This window comes from Cetorhinus maximus, chromosome 1 (assembly GCF_964194155.1).
Source record: "Cetorhinus maximus chromosome 1, sCetMax3.hap1.1, whole genome shotgun sequence".
NCBI classification, from domain to species: domain Eukaryota; kingdom Metazoa; phylum Chordata; class Chondrichthyes; order Lamniformes; family Cetorhinidae; genus Cetorhinus; species Cetorhinus maximus.
Window position 1 is genome coordinate 241,284,191 of NC_135879.1, and position 20,484 is coordinate 241,304,674.

At 43.6% G+C, this 20,484-nt stretch overlaps 1 protein-coding gene across 4 annotated transcripts in view; it reads right to left on the bottom strand.

Annotated features, from left to right (window-relative positions):
• Positions 1-20,484, bottom strand: part of LOC144688371 (polyadenylate-binding protein-interacting protein 2-like) — an 89,568-nt gene that overhangs the window by 48,412 nt on the left and 20,672 nt on the right. The window contains exon 2 of one of the 4 annotated variants that reach the window (XM_078554861.1): positions 11,576-11,616. The exons of 2 other annotated variants lie outside the window; for them this stretch is intronic. The gene's annotated coding sequence lies outside the window, so the exon portion shown is untranslated. Of the gene's footprint in view, positions 1-10,920; positions 11,050-11,575; positions 11,617-20,484 lie in introns of those variants that run through there. One more of the 4 variants, XM_078554851.1, reaches the window with a different exon arrangement.

Below are 20,484 nucleotides of genomic sequence, written 5' to 3' on the forward strand. Positions count from 1 at the left end.
GTGTGGCATCAAGAGGCTTTAACAAAATGAAAATCAGGGGAAACCTCTCCACTGGTTGGAGTCATATTTAGCACAAAGGAAAGATGGTTGTGGTTGTTGGAGGCCAATCAACTCAGCCCCAGGAGATTGCTGCAGGATCTCTTCAGGGTAGTGTCCTAGGCCCAACTATCTGAGTAGTTTCATCAATGATGTTCCCTCCACATAAGGTCAGAGTGGGAACGGTCATTGATTATTCCAGAGTGTTCAGTACTATGCTTAACTCCTCAGATACTGAAGCAGCAACACCTGGACAACATTCAGGCTTGGACGAACAAGTGGCAAGTAACATTTACGTCACATAAGTGACAGGTCATGACCATCTCTAACAAGAGACCATCGAACCATCTCTTTGAGATTAAATGCTATTACCATCGCTAACTCCCCAACTAACATCTTGGGAGTTACCACTGATCAGAAATTGAACTGGGCTAGCCAAATAAATACTGTGGCTACAAGAGCAGGTCAGGCACTGAGAATTCTGCGGTGAGTAACTCACCGCCTGACTTCCAAAGCCTATCCACCATCTACAAGGCACAAGTCAGGAGTGTGATGGAATACTCTCCACTTGCCTGGATGAGTGCAGCTCCAACAACACTCAAGAAGCTCGACACCATCCAGGACAGCCCACTTGATCAGCACCCCATCACACCTTAAACATTTACATGCGCTTGCAAAACTGCTGCCACTGTGTGCAATCTATAACAACACGCCAAGGCTCCTTCAACAGAACCGTTTACTGGTTTACTAGGAGAACAGGGGCAGGAGATACTCAAGAACACCACTACCTGCAATTTGCCTTTCCAGTCTCACACCACCCTGCCTTGGGACTATATCATCATTCCTTCACTGTCACTGGATTAAAATTCCAGAACCTCCCCACCAAAACAGCACTGTGGGCGTACCTACACCACACAGACAACAGTAGATCAAGATAGCAGCTCACCTGCACCTTCTCAAGAGCAATTAGAAATTGGCAATAAAGGTTAGCCTTGCCAATGACACTCTTCAAGCAAAAGGAAAAAAGTATCAGTTCCTCCACCACAGGGTTGCAAGGTGTGGCAAGGCACAACAGGGAGAGAAAACTGTGAAATATTTACAAGCACAATGGATACATTTGCCCTCTAATACTTGGCATAGTTTACAGCTAATAGTTGAATTATTCAATGCTGACATATTTTTGTGCAAACCCATGCAAGGGCTACTTGTATCAACATTCAGATGACTGGCCATTGCGATAAAGATGATGCCACTGCCTCTCCCTGCACTCGTGACACTAAATACCTGGTTAACTTTAGTTGTAGTATAAAGATGCTGCAGCATTTTATAGAGGATTTGCAGTGGAGAAACAAGCCGTTTGGCCCAAACTGATTTGATTTACTTCACAGATACAGCAGCTGGAATCATAAAGGACAAAAGGAGATCATTTGCCCGTTGTGTCCATGCTGGCTCTCTGCAAGAGCAACTCGCTGAGACCCACTCCCCAGTTTTTACACCATAGCCCTGCAAATATTTTGTTTTCAGATCATGGTTCAAATCCCTTTTGAACACCATGATTGAATCTGCCTCCACTACACTCTGGTAGTGCATTCCAGAATCTAACCACTCACTGCATGAAAAAGCTTTTCCTCAAGCTTTTCTTTGCTTATGGAGTCATAGAGGTCTACACAGAAAAAGGCCCTTTGGCCCATCGAGTCTGCGCCGGTCAAACAAGTACCTAACTATTCTAATTGCATTTTCCAGCACGAGGCCCATAGCCTTGTATGCCATGGCATCGCAAGTGCACATCCAAATACTTCTTCAATGTTATGAAGGTTTCTGCCTCTACCGCCCTTTCAGGCAGTGAGTTCCAGATTCCCACCACCCTCTGGGTGAAAAAATTCTTCCTCACATCTCCTCTAAGCCTCCTGCCCCTTACCTTCAATCTATGCCCCCAGGTTATTGATCCCTCCACCAAGGGGGAAAAAAGCTCCTTCCTGTCTACCCTATCTATACCCCTCAGAATTTTATACACCTCAGTCATGTCCCCCCTCGATCTCCTCTGCTCCAGGGAAAACAACCCCAGTCTACCCAATCTCTCCTCATAACTAAAACGCTCCAGCCCAGGCAACATCCTGGTAAATCTCCTCTGCACTCTCTCTAGTGCAATCACATCCTTCCTATAATGCGGATTCCAGAACTGCACGCAATACTCTAGCTGTGGCTTAACCAGCGTTTTATACAGTTCCAGCATAACCTCCCTGTTCTTATAGAACTTTTTCCAAATGGCAGGCAGTGGCTAGTGGGGTACCGCAGGGATCGGTGTTGGGACCCCAGCTATTCACAATATATATTAACGATTTAGATGAGGGAACTAAATGTAATATCTCCAAATTTGCAGATGACACAAAGCTGGGTGGGAGGGTGAGCTGTGAGGAGGATGCAGAGATGCTTCAGTGTAATTTGGACAAGCTGAGTGAGTGGGCAAATGCATGGCAGGTGCAGTATAATGTGGATAAATATATGAGGTTATCCACTTTGGCAGCAAAAACAGGAAGGCAGATTATCTGAATAGCTATAAATCGAGAGGGGAATGTGCAACGAGACCTCGGTGTCCTCGTACGTACACCAGTCGCTGATGGTAAGCATGCAGGTGGTAAAGAAGGCAAATGGTATGTTGGCCTTCATAGCGAGGGGATTAGAGTACAGGAGCAGGGATGTCTTGCTGCAATTATACAGGGCCTTGGTGAGACCACACTTGGAATAGTGTGTGCAGTTTTGGTCTCCATATCTGAGGAAGGATGCTCTTGCTACATACAGAGGGAGTGCAGCGAAGGTTTACCAGACCGATTCCTGGGATGGCGGGACTGACATATGAGGAGAGATTGAGTTGGTTAGGATTATATTCGCTGGAGTTTAGAAGAATGAGGGGGGATCTCATAGAAACCTATAAATTTCTAACAGGACTAGACACAGTAGATGCAGGAAGGATGTTCCCAATGGTGGGGGAGTCCAGAACCAAGGGGCACAGTCTGAGGATATGTGTTAGACCATTTAGGACTGAGGAGGAGAAGAAATTTCTTCACACAGAGAGTGGTGAGCCTGTGGAATTCGCTACCACAATAAAGTAGTTGAGGACAAAACATTGTGTGTTTTCAAGGAGTTAGATATAGCTCTTGGGGCCAAAGGATATGGGGAGAAAGCGGGAGCAGGCTATTGAGTTGGATGATCAGCCGTGATCATAATGAATGGCGGAGCAGGCTCGAAGGGCCAAATGGCCTACTCCTGCTCCTATTTTCTACGTTTCTATATTCTATGCCTCGGCTAATAAAGGCAAGTACCCCATATGCCTTCTTAACCACCTTATCTACCTGTCTCGCTACCTTAAGGGACCGATGGACATGCACACCAAGGTCCCTCTGATCCTCAGTACTTCCCAGGGTCCTACCATTCATCGTGTATTCCCGTGCCTTGTTTGTCCTGCCCAAGTGCATCACATCATATTTCTTTTGCCTATAATTTTAAAACTGTGCTCTCTAGTTCTCGATCTTCCAACCAGTGGGAACTTCTCCCTATCTACTCTGTCCAGATCCTTCATAATTTTGAATACTTCAATCAAATCTTTTCGCAACCTTCTCATCTCGAAGGAGAACAGTCCAAACTTCTCCAATCTATCTACGTAACCGAACTTCCTCATCCCTGGAGCCTTTCTCGTGAATCTTTTCTGCACTCTGTCTTCACATCCTTCCGAAATTGTGGTGCCCAGAACTGGACGCAATATTCCAGCTGAGATTGTGAACCAGTGTTTTAGACAGGTTTATCCTAACTTATGCATAGGGGCATAGAGTCCAAAAGCAACAAAGCCCAGGATCCCATACACTTTATTAACTGCTTTTTCAGCTTGCACTGCCAACTTCAATGATTTGTGCATATACATTTCCATGATTCCCTGCTCCTGGACTCCTTTTAGAATTGTGCCCTTTATTTTATATTGTCTCTCTATGTTCTTTCTACCAAAATGAATCACTTCACACTTCTCTGAATGAAATTTCATTTTCCACTCGTCTGCCCATTTCCCCCAAACTACGTTCTTTTGAAGTTTAACACTATCCTTCTTATAGCTCACGATGCTTCGAAGTTTTGTGTCATCCCAAATTTTGAAATTGAGCCTTGCAGAAAAAAATATCTAGGTCATTAACATATATTAGATAGATCAGGAGTCTGAACACCAACCCCTGGGGAACTCCACTATAAAAACTTTCCTCCAGTCTGAAAAACATCTATTAACAACCACTGTTTCATGTCACTCAGCCAATTTCATATCAATGCACCTACTACCTCTTTTATTCCATAAGCTCTAACTTTGCTCACAAGTCTATTGTGCAGCACTTCATCAAATGCCTTTTGGAGGCCATATACACGGCTTCAACAGCATTTGTAAGGAACATATCTTTTTAATCTTCTGCTGGACTGTGGATTAAGATTACAAAGGCTGCAGGTTGAAAGACATGTCTACTGGGACAGGATGAGAGACATATAAATGTTGCAATCCTGGAACAGAGAGTGTGCCATGAAAAACAGGATGGTGCCAGAAAGGAGTCCTGGATCAAGGAAGATGCCAGACAACAGCATTTTAATTGGCTCTTGACCAGGAGACCAGGTTTTGAGAGAGAAGAAGAGCAGCTGAATAACTCCTGGCCTGAAAACAACAAGACTTAAAAGCTCTTTCTCCCGTGTGTAGAAGATTCCAGTAATTCCACAATAATAGCTAGCTGGCTTTTCTTCTCATATCTTTATAACCTGCTCTTTCTCTGAAAGCCCCTGACAAGAGGCAAAGGGGAAAATCACTGTTGGAGACATTGAAAGGTAAGTGCTCAATGCTGAAAGTGCTGGAAGACCACCTGGTGTTATCAACAAGAACTAAAAGGAATTTGGAAGACATCGATCAAAATCAACCCATGGAATCCTGTACTCTGGAATTGGTGCTATTGAACTGTTTTATCCCATTCTTAAAATCCATGTTTTTGTGTGTCTTGTATGTGTGTGTATAGGGATTTAAGGAGGGTGTAGAGTTTAATTTATAGTGTTAGAAGTTAGCAGTTCATATTTTTCTTTCTTTTGCCACTGATTAACAACAATTTGTTCAATGAACAGTTATTTACTTACTAAATTTACAAATCTGGTGCTTGTAATCTGTTAATCTAAATTAAACAGTTAGGTAGATTTGGAGCAATCTGGTGGTTTGGTCAAACTTTATCACATTTGTTGTGGCTTGGGGAACACTGGGGCTTAATATTACAGTGCACTATCCCCAGTGAGTTGTGACACATCACCAAAGCGATAGACAGATCTAAGTGATTCCACAAGCAACGGATCAGAACTAAGCTCTATCACATCCAGTCGTGAATGGTGGTGGACAATTAATCTGGAGGCAGCGGCTCTACAAATATCACCATCCTCAATGATGAGAGCACCCAGCACATCAGTGCAAAAACTAAGGCTGAGGCTCTTGCAACAATCTTCAGCCAGAAATGCTGAGTGGATGATCCATCTCAGCCTCCTCCCCAAGTCCCCAGCATCACAGATGCCAGTCTTTAGCCAATTCAATTCACTCCACGTGATATCAAGAAACAGCTGAAGGCACTGGATACCACAACGGCTGTGGATCCTGACAAAACTCTGGTAATAGCATTGAAGACTTGTGCTCCAGAACTTGCTCCACCCCTAGCCAAGCTGTTCCAGCCCAGCTACAACACTGGCATCTACCCGGCAATGTGAAAAATTGTTCAGGTATGTCCTGTACAGAAAAAGCAGGATAAATTCAACCCGGCCAATTACTGTCCCATCAGTCTACTCTCGATCATTAGTGAAGTGATGGAAAGGGCATCAACAGTGCATTCAAGCAGCACTTGCTTAGTAATAACCTGATCGCTGATGCTCAGTTTGGGTTCCGCCAAGGTCATTCTGCTCCTGACCTCATTACAGACTTGGTTCAAGCATGGACAAAAGTGCTGAATTCTGGAGATGAGGTGAGAGTGACTGCCCTTGACATCAAGGAAGCATTTGACCAAGTGTGGCATCAGGGAGCCCTAGCAAAACTGGGGTCAATGGGAGTCAGGGGGAAAGCTCTCCACTGGTTGGAGTCATACCTAGCACAAAAGAAGATGGTTTTGCTTGTTGGAGATCAATCATCTCAGGTCCAGAACATCACAGCAGGAGTTCCTCAGGGTAGTGTCCTGGGCCCAACCATCTTCAGCTGCTTTATCAATGACCCTTCCTTCCATCACAAGGTCAGGAGTGGGGATGTTCGCTGATGATCGCACAATGTTCAACACCACTTGTGACTCCTCAGATACTGAAGCAGTCCATGTCCAAATGCAGCAAGACCTGGACAATATCCAGACTGGGGCTGACAAATGGCAAGTAACATTCATGCCACACAAATACCAGGCAGTGACCATCTCTAACAAGGGAGAATCTAACCAACGCTCCTTGACATTCAATGGTATTACCATCACTGAAACTCCAACTATCACACAACCTTGGGGCTACCATTGACCAGAAACTGAACTGGATCAACCATATAAATATTATGGCTACAAGAGCAGGTCAGAGGCTAGGAATCCTGCAGCGAGTAACTCACCTCCTGACTCCGCAAAGCCTGTCCACTATCGACAAGGCACAAGTCAGGAGTGTGATGGAATACTCTCCACTTCCCTGGATGAGTGCAGCTCCCACAACACTCAAGAAGCTTCACACCATCCAGGTAGCCCACTTGATTGGCACCCCATCCACAAATGTTCACTCCGGTCACCACTGGCGCATCGTGGCAACAGTGGGCACCATCTACGAGATGCGCTGCAGGAACTCACCAAGGCTCCTGAGACAGCACCTTCCAAACCCACGATCCCTACCATCTAGAAGGACTAGGGCAGCAGATAGATGGGAACACCACCACCTGGAAGTTCCACCACCTTTTCAAGGGCAATAAATGCTGGCCTAGCCAGAAATACCCACATCCCACAAATAAATAATAAAAAAAAAACAATCCTCTGCGCCAAAAGGTTTGCTCACAGGGAAAGCCCAAATTGTAGAAATATGGGCAGAGCACTTCAAACCACATCCTCAATCGGCCTTCATCCATCTAAGACGAAGCAATCAACAGGCTGTCACAAATGTTCTTTTGATGACCCTCCCATGCTGTTAGAAGCAACTGAAGCACCAAACTCTTGTCAAGTGTCAAAGGTCCAGGAGCTGATGCTATTCCAGCTGAGGTCTACAAGGCCAGAGGTTAGAGGTCAGTGCCTGGTCAAGAAACGCACTAAATTCTTCAGTCTATGTGGGAACAAGGAACTATCCTGCAAGATGTTCACCTGTGCATGTGGAAAGAAACATGCTAATCTTGCGACAACATAGAGGAGGCTCACGCGTCTCAAATTCTGGCAAATGCTTCAGTAGAATGCTTCTGCAGTGCTCCGTGCAACATCGTTACAAGGATCTGCTGCCAGAGTCAGTGCAATTTCAGAAAAGGTCGAGGAACCATTGATATGGTGTTCACAGTTGGACAGCTCCAAGGAGAAATGCCATGAACAGAACATGGACCTTTACACCATGTTTGTTAACCTGACCAAGACCTTCAACAGTCAGCTGTGAGGGCCTTTGAAAGGCAATGGAGAAATGTGGCCCTGAGAAATTTATCATAATGGTTTGACAGTTTCACGATGGCATGCTCGCACCTGGATGGTGAGTCTTCCGACCTACTTAAAGTTACGAACGGAGTTAAATAGGGCTGCTTGCCAGGGCTAGTCCTCATCATATTCTTCTCTGCCATGTTATCCGATGCATTGCATGGTGATATGTTGGTATCAAAATCAGATATTATATGGAAGGAAAGCTGTTCAATCTGAGGCGACTCCTGGCAAAGGTGAAGGTCTCCAAAAACACACTTTGCAATATTTTGTTCGCTGATGACTCTGCACTCGCTGCCAGTCCAAAGCTGGCCATGCAAGGCAGCATGGGCTTGTTCTCCAAGGCAATGTGTCAGCTTTGGCCTAATGATCAGCACTAAAAAAAGCTGAAAAGCCCTATCGTGAACCCAAGGTTTCTGTCCATGACCAGAACCTGTCAGCAGTGGATAAGTTCATTTATCTCAGCAGAATACTCTCTCAAGCTGTCTATATTGACGATAAGATACATGCAAGAATTGATAGAAGGAAGTGCAGCTTTTGGCAGACTTAGAACATCAGTCTGGGAGTGAAGAGGAGTAAATCTGCCTACCAAGCGGAAAATCCATGGAGCAATAGGCCTGCCCACTCCACTTTATCATGGACTGTGTACCAGCGTCATGCCAAGAAGCTCAACCACTTGCGCTTTGAACTGCCTTTGGAAGCTTCTAAGATCAGAACAGGAGGACAAAATCCCAGACACAGAAGTGCCCACCTGAGCTAGCATGCCAAGCATCCATGCCATATTGAGGCAGTCACAACTGAGTTGAGCTGGGCATGCAGCCAGAATTCCTGACAATTGCTCGCTAAAACAAATCTTCCCTGGAGAACTTGAAACTGGGGTGCACTCTCATGGCAGTCAAAGGAAACTACAATGACACTCTGCAGATTACACTTAGAGTTCTGACACTGATTCTAATCCTGGGAAGTATCACTGCACCTGGCACAACCTTTATCAACACCCGGGGGGGCGGTGGGAGGGTGACTTTTTTTATATATTCGCTCATGCGATGTGGGCATTGCAGGCTAGACCAGCATTTATTGGCCATCCATAGCTGCCCTCGAGAAGGTGGTGATTGAGCCAGCTTCTTGAACTGCTGCAGTCCATGTATTGGGGGAAGACCCACAGTGCTGTGAAGAAGGGAGTTCCGGAATCTTGACCGAGCAACAGCAAACACTGCCCAGAAACTGAACTGGACTAGCCAAATAAATACTGTGGCTACAAGAGCCAGTCGGAGGCTGGGAATTCTACAGCAAGGAACTCACCTCCTGACTTTCCAAGGCCTGTCCACCATCTACAAGGCACAGGTCAGCAGTGTGATGGAATACTCTCCACTTGCCCGGATGAGTGCAACTCCAACAACAGTCAAGAAGATCGACACCACTGAGAGCAAAGCAGCCTGCCTGACTAACACCCATCCACCACCTGCAACGTTCACATTCTCCACCACCAATGCACAGTGGCAGCAGTGTGTACCATCTATAAGATGCACTGCAGCGACTCACCAAGGCTCCTTCGACAGCACCTTGAAAACCGCAACTTCCAACACCTAAGAAGGACAAGGGCAGCAGATGTGTGGGAACACCACCACCTTGGAGTTCTCCTCCAAGCCAGACACCATCCTGACTTGGAAACATATCGCCATTCCTTCACTGGGTCAAAATCCTGGATCACCCTCCCTAACAGCACTGTGGGTGTACCTGCAACACATGGACTGCAGCACCACCACCTTCGAGGGCAATTAAGGATGGGCAGTAAATGCTGGCCAAGCCAGCAACACCCAATCCAGTGAAAGAATATATAAAAAATATTTTAAAAGGGTGTGGCCTCCTTTGGAAACACGTGCATATCAGAGGCAGTGATAAAACGCAAGAAGAGGAAATCCCAATCCAGTGACTTGTCCAAAAAACAATCGTCTGCAGGTATCCAAACTGGTTTGCAACAGAAGATTCTGGACACAGATCGGCCTCAACAGTCACCTACGTATCCACCTATTAAACATCCTAGATGAAACACTCTCGAAGGCTGAATAACAACAGCTCAATGCAACAGCACATGGTAGATTTATCTATTGCACAGAGACTCTTCAACTGGCCAATGTAATTTTAGACAAAATAAGAACTCTCATTCCACTCCAAATAACAGTGGATTGTTAAATTGGTTAAATGTAGTATTAATTACTAATAGGTCTCTCCATAACATGGTTTGTTCTTATGCTGCTAAGGTGACCTTAATGTGGCTATTAAACAGTGTGAGAAACTTGAGGCAATGTTTTAAATCCTCTCTTGTGGGCAAGTATTCGACTTAAGGCTTGCAATTCACCCTGAATATTGCAGCTCAAATATATAAGTTTATTGCATGCAACATTTTGCTTAAAAATCTGCTCAAGAGCCTAACAAAGGCCAGCTGCTTTCTTATAGGAATGTTGGTTCTGAAAAAACAGATAACACAAGACCATAAGACATGTGAGCAGAAGTAAGCCATTCAGCCAATCGAGTCTGCTCCGCCGTTCAACGAGATCATGGCTGATCTGATAATCCTCAACTCCACTTTCCTGTCTTTTCCCCATAACTCTTGACTCCCTTACTGAATAAAAATCTGCCTATCTCAGCCTTGAACATACTTAACGACCTCGAGCTTGTCTACTTAGTGCCTCACAGCTGGTTATCACAAATTGTGACCAGAGAACATATCACCTTTTGGCCGGAGTAGGCATGGTAAGGGAGATTAAACAGACAGTTACTGCTGCACAACCATTCCTCAACGAGAGAATTTCACTTTAAATCCAACTACCTCTCACACTTCATAATGCAGGAACATAGCAAAAGTCTGAGATGGATATCAAATTTAGGGTTTTGCCCATTTAACATTTGTTAGCTTGATTTCTAGGCTTTTAAAAATGCAAATTACGTCACAAAACCCAGCTGGAAAATGAAAAGCAACAGGCCATATTGCACTGATAACAGATTTTCAAAGGTGAGTGTTCCTCTGATCATTTACCAAGTTCCCCCTCCTCTTTTCTCAGAGAATTCTAGAACAAGGTGAAACTTTGAAATAATGTCAATGGCCCAAACTCCAGAAACTCTATACGGCCAGAACATGAAGGGCGGTCTATTAAAAAAACTGGATCACTCCGCCTAAAGCAAGAACACAGACAAACAAACTTAGTGACAAACTAACCAGGCAAACACAGACGTCAACAGCAGATCGCATTAATCCTTAACTCAAGGTGAAAAATTCATTTAAATTTAATTCCACCAAAAAATAATAAATCATCAATCATGTTTCACAATAGTCGCGCAAAATCCAAGTGGAAACCTTCCAGAGACGGCTTTTTTAGTTGCTCAATATGACGGCACTGCTAGTCATTTGACACCTACATCTTTCCCCACCCCCTCCTCAGCACACATCCAACCATATAAATAAGCAAGCATTAGACATCCAAGAATAAAAGGATGACGATCAAAAAATAAAAATCAATAAAGGGAGAGACTTCAAAGCCAGACTACACATGCAAAGACAGGAGCCTTCTTTTCCTTTCAGATTATCTGTTCGGGGCAACAAATGCCTGCAAGTTATTAGAACAGAAAAGATCTACATTATCACACAACTACGTTGTAGCTTTTTTTGTGTTTAGTAACAAAGTAGGATTCCCTTTACTTTTGAGGAAATAAGAAACAAAATTGGTCAAAGGTGCAAGTTAAAATTGTGTTTTTTAATGACTAAGTTGGAGCACAGACTTTCAAACTAATATCACAGGAACTTAGGGGTCCAAGAGGTCAACAAACTTCTGTCTGATCAGATTTCTGCATTTGTTGACTTAATAATTCATTACCTCCACTGTAGTACTCTGGGTGAAGGATTTCAATGACTGGTCTAGAGGAATAAAACATGAGGGGTTAGAAGTCATGCTTCAATTATATAAAGTCCTAGCTAGACCACACCTGGAACACTGAGCAGTTCTCGGCACCATACCTAACAAAGGGTATATTGGCCTTACAGGAGTGCAACACAGATTTACTAGAATTATACATGGGCACCAAGGTTTAAACTATGAAATTAAACAAATTTGGGCTGTATTCCCTGGAATTTAGAAGGTATGGGGATGATTTGGTCAAAGTGTTCAAGATATTAAAGGAGAACAGATAAGGTAGATAGAGAGAAACTGTCTGCTGGCTGAGGAGTCCAGGACGAGGCAGCCTAGTCTAAAAATTAGAGCCAGACCTTTTCAGGAATGAAATTAGGAAGTACTTCTAAATACAAAAAGAACTCTCTTTTGCAAATGGCAGTTGATGCTAGGTCAATTATTAATTCTAAATCAGAGATTGATAGATTTTTGTTAACTAAAGATATTAAGGGATATGGAGCAAAGGGTGGATATATGGAGTGAGGTCACAGATCAGTCATGAACTCATTGAATGGCAGTAAGAGGCTTGAAAGGTTAACTGGCCTACTCCTGTTCCTATGCTCCACAAGGATGACATTCCAGCAGTAGTACTGAAAACCAGTGTACTAGCCAGCTGCTCCCTCAGCTAAGCTGTTCCAGTATAGCAATGACAGAAGCATCTACCTGACAATGTAGATGATTGCCCAGATATATCCAAAAAAATGAATCTGACTTGACCAATTGCTGCCCTATCAGCCTCCTCCCAGTCATCAATACAGTGACTACACTTCAAAAGCTTTGGCTATAAAGCGCTTTGAGACAACTTGTGATTGTGGAAATTGTGATATCAATATAAGGTATCCTCTTCTTCAAGTAACAGAAGGAGGAGTTTATTAATCGTGCCATCAAGAAACACCTTCTTAGCAATAACTTGCTCACTGATGTTCGGTCCAGGTTCCACAAGAACAATTTGGCTCCACAGGCCTGTTCACAAGTACCAAGTCCAACAAGAAAAAGCTCAGCCACCTCCCTGAACCTTCAATGGCACCAGATCACTACCATCATAATCTTGGGAACCAGAGTTCAATAGGATTAGCCATTTTAATAGTGCAGTACAAAAGCAAGACAGGCACCAAGTGTTCTGTGACAATTGATCTATTGCCAGGCTCTTCAAAGCCTCTCCATCAACAAGGCTCAAGTCAGGAATATGATGTAATGCCCACCACTTGTCTGGATGGATACAGCTGCTGCACCACTCAAGAAACTCAACACCATCCAGAGAAGTTCATTTGATTTGTGCCCCTGCCTCTAGACTCAATGTCCAGTCCATTATCACAAAAGCTGCCATTTGTATTACCTATAGGATGCAGCAACCCATGGATTACTTCAACGGCAATATGTTGTCCTGGTGATAACGGAGGCTTAGCTAAAAGGAACGGCAGAATTGAGTACTGTACTAAATACTCCTGAATATAAGGCGTTCAGAAAAGGTACATAGATACAAACATACGTATGAATTAGGGGCAGAAGTAGATGGTGGAGATGGGCAGAAAACAGAAGGGGTAATGATTGACAATACTACAGTGCTGGGGCGAGAGGATATCCTGGAGGGGTCAATCTATTTGGTTCAAGTTGTCAAAGTGACATTTCGCCCCCTTTTCTGTTTTTTCATTTTACTGGGAGCTCTGGCTTTGGTTGCCTGACTCTTCCATCTCGTGTGGATGTACTTTGACTACACTCGAACCATCTCTTCTTTAAAGGTAGCCCATTGTTCCATTACTTCTTTGCCTGACAATCTTTGATACCAATTTTACTGGGACAGATCTGTTCTCAACTCACTGAAATTGGCTCTCCCATAATGAAATATTTCTTTTCTATATTGCTCCTTGCCTTTTTTCATGACTAACCTTATAAAATTATGACCACTGTTCACTAAATGTTCCTGAACTGAAACTTGATCCACTTCATTTCCCAGCACCAGAGTCAGAACCAAGCAACGACAGGCCAGTCAATTTTAACCTCAGAAATGGCTTTTAGAAAAATGATAATATTAAGCAAAATTATCAGACAAATTTGGATTGATAAAGGAAAGTCAAAGGTGAATCATATTTAATGAACTTGATTGAGTTTGAAGAGGTAACAGAGTTGATGGGGTGAATGCTGTTGATGTGGTGTATATGGACTTCCAAAAGGCATTTGATAAAGTGCCAAATAATAGACTTGCCAGCAAAGTTGGCACCATAGGAATAAAAGAGAAAGTGACAGCATGAATACAAAGTTGGCTGAGTGACAGGAAACAGAGAGTAGTAATGACTAAAACAGAAAATGCTGGAAATACTCCAGATCAGGTAGCATCTGTGGAGAGGCAACAGAATTAACTTCACAGATCACTGACCTTTCATCTGAACTGGGAAGTTAATAGATGTAACAGGTTTTAAGCAAATGAAAGTGTTGGGAGGTGGGGGTAGTGGGGGAAGGACAAAAGGAAAGAACAGTGATAGGGTGGAAGACAGGAAAGATTAAATAATAAGTAACAGGCTTGAAAGGATACTTCAGCGGTGCAAGGTCAAAGGGAATGGTATTGGAACAAGCAAAGAAGACGACTGTCGAGAGGAGGCGTGAATGGCAGAGTTATGAATTGCGAGACACAGAAAAACAAGACAGTAAAACCAAAATCAGCAAAGAGAAAGGAAATAAAAATGGAGGAAGAGGAGGTACAGTCTGAAATTGTTCAACTGAATCTCAAGCCCGGAAGGCTGTTAAGTGCCTATCCAAAGATGAGATGTTCCTTGAGCTTGTGTTGAGCTTCATTCAAACACTGCAGGAGGCCAAGGGCAGAGTGGTCAGACTGGGAAGCAAGGTAGAGAATCAAAATGACTTGGAGTCAGACTTGTGGACTGAATGGATGTGTTCCCCAAAGTGGCTATCCAATCTTCATTTGGTCTCCCCAGCGCAGAGCAGAATACACCGTGGCAGCAAAAAACAGCATAGCTGCTCAATACCACTACTCTCTGTCTCTTGTTGCTCAGCCAATTTCTGAATCAGGTCAGTAATTTGTCTTCAGTTTCATAATCTTTAACTTTAGCTCTCATGCGGAACTCTATTGAATGCCTTCTAGGGGTCCATAAAAATAACATCCAATGACATTGCGCTGCCCACTACTTCAGTCAGTCCATAATGGCAATCGAATCAGGAGACCAAGATTCAGTGGGGAGTGTAAAAGGTCATGCCAGCCACATCAAACACACCTCAGAATGAAGGACTAACCTAGTTGAAGCTCAGCAGAGCGCTTTCGTGCTAAACCGAAAAAAAAATGCTGTCGAATAATCTAAGGAATTTAACAAAAACAGATCACAACAAACTTCAATAGCTCTACTGCATTCATATCTATGCCATTGACTAAGCTGTTCTAGTTCAGTTATGACATTTACACCCAACTATTAGTACAACTGACATTTATATTGCATCTTCAATGTAATAAGATATTCCAAGGTGATTTACAGAGTATTTCAGAGCCAAATTCAATACCGAGTCCCTGGGGAGATGTCAGGCCAAAATGACCAAAAATTTGGCCGAAGAGTAGGTTTTAAGGAGCATCTTAAAGGAGGAAGGAGAAGGAAAGACATGGAAAATATATAAGGAGAGAATTCCTGAGTTTAGGGCCTAGACACCTGAGGGTACACTATCCTGTGGTGGAGTGATTAAAATAGGGAATGTTCAAAAGGCCAGGATTGACATAGCACAGGGGCCCAGGTGGGTTGTAAGGCTTGAGATTAGAGATAGGGAAGGGCTAGGTCATGAAGAAATTTGAAGAAAAATTATGACAATTTTAAAATTATTTACATAAAATTGCCCATGCACACCCTTACCACAAGCGAGGATAATTTTAACACAGCCCAATCAACCTTTTCCAAATAAAAAGTGAAGGAAGGAGCTAGTGATAGTGCCAAGTATCACTAATAATCTGCTCACCAATGCACGGTTAAGGTTCACCAGAATCAATTATGAACTACTACTTGCTTGACGGGTACAACCGCAGCACTCAAAAGCTGGACACTATCCAAGGCCAAGTAAACTGCTTGATCAAAATCTACTGGGTGCACAAGAGCTTACTTCACTTACATTTCAAAGCCCTGCAACCTCTACCACCAAACAGGCCAGGAGCATGAAAAACAAATCATGAAACCAGCTCCAAGTCACATTCAAGCCTGGACTTATAATCACGCTTACAGAGTTAAAATCATGGAATTCCAAACACCAACATAGGAGGAAACTCAGTTCAAGCAACCGTACGCACATACAAATTAGGAGTAGGCCATTCGGCCCCTCCAGTATTCAATAAGATCATGACTGACCCGATTGTGGCTTCAACTCCTCATTCCCACCTACTAACGATAACCTTTGACTCCCTTGTTAGTCAAGAATCCATCCATCTCTGCCTTAAAAATATTCACTGTCTCTGTCTCCACCACTCACTGGGGAAGAGTTCCAAAAGCTGATGTCCCTCAGAGAAAAATTTCTCTTCCTCCTCATCTTAAATGGGAGACCCCTTATTTTTAACTGCGTCCCCTAGTTCTCTCCCACAAGGGGAAACATCCTTTCAGCAGCCACCTTGTCAAGTCCCCTCAGGATCTTCTATGCTTGAATAAGGTCACCTCTCATTCTTCTAAACTGCAATGGATACAGGCCTAGCCTGTCCAACCTTTCCTCGTAAGATAAGCCCTCCATCCCAGCCATCAGTCGAGTGAACCTTCTCTGAACTGCTTCTAATGCATTTCTAGCCTTTCTTAAACAAGGCGACCAAAACTGTACACTATACCCTAGATGTGGTCTCACTAATGCCCTGTACAACTGTAGCAAAACATCCCTACTTTTATATTCCATTCCTCTTTCAATAAACAACAACGTTCCATATGCCTTCCTAATCACTTGCTGTATCTGCATACTAACTTTTTTGTGATTCATATACCAGGACACTCAGATCCCCATGTATCTCAGTATTCTGCAATCTCACTCCATTTAAATAATATTCTGCTTTTCGCTTCTTCCTGACAAAGTGGACAAGTTCACATTATCGCACATTCTGCTCCATCTGCCAAATTTTTGCCCACTCACTTAGCCTATGTCCCTTTGCAGGTTCCTTATGTTCTCTTTACAACTTACTTTCCTACCCATCTTTGTACCATCAGCAAATTTAGCAACCATACACTTGGTCCCTCCATCCAAGTCATTGATATAAATTGTAAACAATTAAGGACCCAGCACTAACCCCTGTGGCACTCCACTCATCACATCTTGCCTCCTGAAAGTGACCCATTTATCCCTACTCTCCACTTCCTGTTAGCTAACCAATCCTATATCCATGCAAATATATTACCCCCTACACCGTGAACTCTTATTTTGTGTACTAACCTTTGTTATGGCACCTTGTCATAGTCTTCTGGAAAAGTACAGCCGATCTACAGGTTCCCCTCCTCGTTACTTCAATAAATTAGTCAAACATGATTTCCTTTTCTAAAAACCATGCTTGCACTGCCTGATCACATTGAGATTTTCTAAGTACCCTGTTGTAGCCTCCTGAATAATAGATTCTAACATTTTTCCTATCAGAGATGTTAAGCTATCTGGCCTGTAGTTTCTTCCTTTCTGTCTCCCTCCTTTCTTGAATAGTCAAATCGCTATTTTCCAATCTGATGGGAGCTTTGCTTTCCATAATCTAGGGAATTTTTGAACTTAAAACCAATGCATCGACACTCTCAGCAGATACTATCTACAGATCTAATATCTGCTCTCCCATAACCCATTGACAAATAAATAAACATAATTTTTTTTAAAATCCCAGCCTCTCTTCTGAAAACCACAGCTAATATTAAAAAGTACAACTTTGGGGGTCAGGGGTAGAGAAGTGAATGAATTAAGAGTATGGTAATTTATAGTTTTTTAAGTATTATCTACCATAATATGAGTGAAACATGGGTCTACGATTGAACGTCATCTCATAACAGCCAAGTTTCACAAAGCTTTAAAAATAGGGCCCTTGTCCTGTTTTCCAACAGAGCCAAACATTTTATTGCTACTGTTGTGACATCACTATCAATTGGAAACTGTTGCTCCTAGGTTAAACTGCTTTCCTCACAAAATCTTTGTTCCTTAAGGATAGTTTTGGACATTCCCCTGGGCAGTCAATGGCATTACCATCATTGAATCACCAATCACCATCAACCAGAAACTGAACTGGACTAGCCATATAAATACAGTGGCTACAAGGTGTCAGGAATTCTGCAGCGAGTAACTCATCTCCCAACTCCCCAAAGCCTGTAAACTATCTACAAAGCACAAGTCAATAGTGTGATGGAATGCTCTCCGCTTCCCTGGATGACTGCAGCTCCAACAACACTCAAGAAGTTTGATACCATTAGGCACAAAGCAGCCCACTTGATTGGCATCCGATCCACAAACGTTCACTCCCTTCACCACCAACACACAGTGGCAGCAGTGTGTACAAGATGCAGTGCACCAAGGCTTCTGCGATAGCATGTCCCAAAGCCGTTGCCTCTACCACCTAGAAGGACAAGGGCAGCAGATGCATGGGGACACCACCACCACCTGCAAGTTCCCCTCGAAGTCTCACACCATCCTGGATAGGTTCTGTTGGAACCATATTGTCATTGCTTCACTGGGTCAAAATCCTGGAACCCCCTTCCTAACAGCACCATGGGTGTTCTTACAGCACATGACTGCAGCTGTTCAAGAAGGCAGCACACCATCCCCTTTTCAGGGCAATTAGGAATGGGCAATAAATGTTGGCCTAGCTAGCGATGCCCACATTCCATAAATGAATTTTTACAAAAGTATCTGAAGATTTTAACTATTAATATTTTATACAATGCACAGATGTATAGTTAAAGTTTATTTTCTTATTATGCAATTGAAGAGAAAATTAACAAGCTAGGGTAGCGTAATTATGTAAATAGACAAGTAACCAAGCGGCCTGGACTAATACTCCAGAGAAGAGGACTTCAAATTAGTTTTTTTTAAATCTGGAAATTAATAAAAAAAACAAACTGGAATCAGCGAGAGCGATCAGGGATTATAAAAATCCAATGGGTTCATTAATGCAAGCCACTCAGTATGAAACTGGCGTGCAGTGGTTCAAGAAGATGGTCTGCCATCATCAGCTCAGGGAGACTAGGAATGGGCAGGAACGAAATGTTGGTCTTGCCAATGACACATATTGCATAATTTGTGCATTTTGTCTTTGCATTTTGAGTTCACAGGAAAGAAGCTACAAAGGATTAAGAGGCAAGACTGTCCAGGCAGATTAATAAAAGTTGCAAGAAAAAACTTGCATTTATAGAGCTTCTTTCGCAGCTTTTTAAAGCCAATTAAGTACTTTTGAAACATAGCTGCTGTTGTAAAGCAGAGAAACACGGCAGACAATTTTCAAACACAAACATCCCAAAAACAGCAATGAGATAAATGGCCAGATAATCTATTTTAGCCGCGTCGGCCAGGAGGCGCGTCGGCCAGGAGGCGCGTCGGCCAGGAGGCGCGTCGGCCAGGAGGCGCGTCGGCCAGGAGGCGCGTCGGCCAGGAGGCGCGTCGGCCAGGAGGCGCGTCGGCCAGGAGGCGCGTCGGCCAGGACAGAATGAGATCCTGAAATGCTCCATCGCCATCCCTGGATAGATTCCATTTCATCAGCAGCAACAGAGGTGGAGGTACTCTGTATGCAGCTGAGGGGAAGTAGGCATTGAAGTCCTCAACAGAGTCTGAACGCAGGGAAACTCGTGGCTTCAAGTCAAACATGGGCAAGGATACCTGATCAACAACCACCCTCAGCTGAGGTATCATACTCGTTCACGTTTGAGAAAGCCCCTAGGGTAGCAGGGGCACAGAATGTAGGGGAGGGGATTTCAGCGTCCATTACCAAGAGAGGGTCAGCTGTACCACCACTAACTGAAATGGCCAAGTCCAAATGGACTCAGCTACCAGACAAGGATTGCGGCAAGTGATGAGAACACAGGAGGGGATAAACGCTTTCATCCTGCTCAAAATAAATCTACCAGTTACAAATGCATCTGTCCATCTGAGATTTGGTGGTGCCCACCGCACACAATGTGTGAATACCAAGTCTTCACACTGAGGACACCCTCCATCATGTCATGTAGAAGAACCACATGCCAAGTGAGATAAGGTAACAATCTAGCAGCTCTAAACTGGGCATTCATAAAGCTCTGTGGACCACCGGTATCAGCAGAATTGCATACCATCACAATCTGTAACCTCATTGCCCTAGATGGCAACAGCTGTAACCAGATTACAGATGCTCAAAAGACTCTTCATTCATCTCCTGAAGATCCACCTTCACAACCCAGCATACTGGCACAGCTCTTCAACAACACTTCAAGGCTTCGTCAGCAGCACTTCCCAGACTCTCAGCTTCCACCACCTTGAAGCATCAGCAGGTGCCTGGGAACAAGTTCTCCTCCAAGCCACACATGATCCTGACTTGGGCATATATATATCACCATACCCTCATCATCGCCAAGTCAAAATCTTGGCACTGCCTACCTAACAGCATTGTAACTTCACAGGGATTGCAACAGGTCTTCTCAATCTTCTACTTCCCCATCTTCTCAAGAGCAACTAGGGATGGGTAATAAATGCCAAAATCAAAAGAATTAATTCTAAAAAAACATGCAATTAAACAGATAATATCTTGCAGCACATTAACATAAGGTATCTATACTGCGGCAGATACCTATATTCTAAGGTCACCTATGCACGGTTCAAATGTGGGAAAAAGGCCACTTGTTCTACCCAGTCATCCTATGCATATTGGATATGAATGCTAGACT